The following is a 1773-nucleotide window of genomic DNA, read 5'->3' as shown; positions in this document are numbered from 1 at the left end:
AATGTCAAGAGTAAAGTGCCATTTTCTGACATTAGATTTCGTTCTAAATGCTTAATCCCTATGTAGAAACGTTAGTTAAGCAAGATTATCGTATTTTTAAAAAAATCTAATGATAGGATTTTTCATAAAATTGAAAAAACCGTAAAATGTCAAGAGTAAAGTGCCCTTATTTTAAACATTATATCGTTCTAAATGCTTAATCCCTATGTAAAAAAGTTATCTAAGCAAGAATATGTTATTGAATAAAATGAGAAAAATTTATTTTAGCCGTAAATCGAAAATAATGGGTCGAGCGAATCGGTCGATTGCGCCGAGACGCGCTATGATGCAACAGACGAGCGATTGGAACGCCCGAATATTTTCAAAGTCCCAACGTACCGGTCAAGAGTAAAGTACCATTTTCCTACATTAGATTTCGTTCTAAATGCTTAATCCCTATGTAAAAACGTTAGTTAAGCAAGAATATCGTATTTTAAAAAAAATCTAATGATAGGATTTTCCAGAAAATTGAAAAAACCGAAAAATGTCAAGAGTAAAGTGCCATTTTCTGACATTAGATTTCGTTCTAAATGCTTAATCCCTATGTAGAAACGTTAGTTAAGCAAGAATATCGTATTTTTAAAAAAATCTAATGATAGGATTTTTCAGAAAATTGAAAAAACCGTAAAATGTCAAGAGTAAAGTGCCCTTATTTTAAACATTATATCGTTCTAAATGCTTAATCCCTATGTAAAAAAGTTATCTAAGCAAGAATGTGTTATTGAATAAAATGAGAAAAATTTATTTTAGCCGTAAATCGAAAAAAAGACTGTTCGTTTCTCTGTCTCTCTCGCGCGATCGAAGTATTGATGTTTCCCGGCAAAGTAATGGGATATTAATTAAACTTTATACACGAAATTACTCGTTTTGATCCCCGCTACACAGCCGTATACTTTTTATAATTTTGTGGAATCGGGAACCTTGAAATATTTAACATAACGCGGATCGACTGTCTCTGTCTCTTTCTAGATCGGAATAATCGATGTTTCCCGGCAAACTATTGGGAGTTTAATTAAACTTTATACATGAAATTACTCGTTTTGATCCCCGCTACACAGCCGTATACTTTTTATAATTTTGTGGAATCGGTAACCTTGAGATATTTAACATAACGCGGATCGACTGTCTCTGTCTCTTTCTAGATCGGAATAATCGATGTTTCCCGGCAAACTATTGGGAGTTTAATTAAACTTTATACATGAAATTACTCGTTTTGATCCCCGCTACACAGCCGTATACTTTTTATAATTTTGTGGAATCGGGAACCTTGAAATATTTAACATAACGCGGATCGACTGTCTCTGTCTCTTTCTAGATCGGAATTATCGATGTTTCCCGGCAAACTATTGGGAGATTAATTAAACTTTATACATGAAATTACTCGTTTTGATCCCCGCTACACAGCCGTATACTTTTTATAATTTTGTGGAATCGGTAACCTGGAGATATTTAACATAACGCGGATCGTCTATCTCTGTCTCTTTCTAGATCGGAATAATCGATGTTTCCCGGCAAAGTAATGGGAGATTAATTAAACTTTATACACGAAATTACTCGTTTTGATCCCCGCTACACAGCCGTATACTTTTTATAATTTTGTGGAATCGGAAACCTTGAAATATTTAACATAACGCGGATCGACTGTCTCTGTCTCTTTCTAGATCGGAATAATCGATGTTTCCCGGCAAACTATTGGGAGTTTAATTAAACTTTATACATGAAATTACTCGTTTT

Source organism: Megalopta genalis, unplaced genomic scaffold (genome assembly GCF_051020955.1).
Source record: "Megalopta genalis isolate 19385.01 unplaced genomic scaffold, iyMegGena1_principal scaffold0046, whole genome shotgun sequence".
Taxonomy (NCBI): domain Eukaryota; kingdom Metazoa; phylum Arthropoda; class Insecta; order Hymenoptera; family Halictidae; genus Megalopta; species Megalopta genalis.
The sequence above is the reverse complement of the archived record's forward strand: the minus strand, read 5'-3'. Positions refer to the sequence as shown.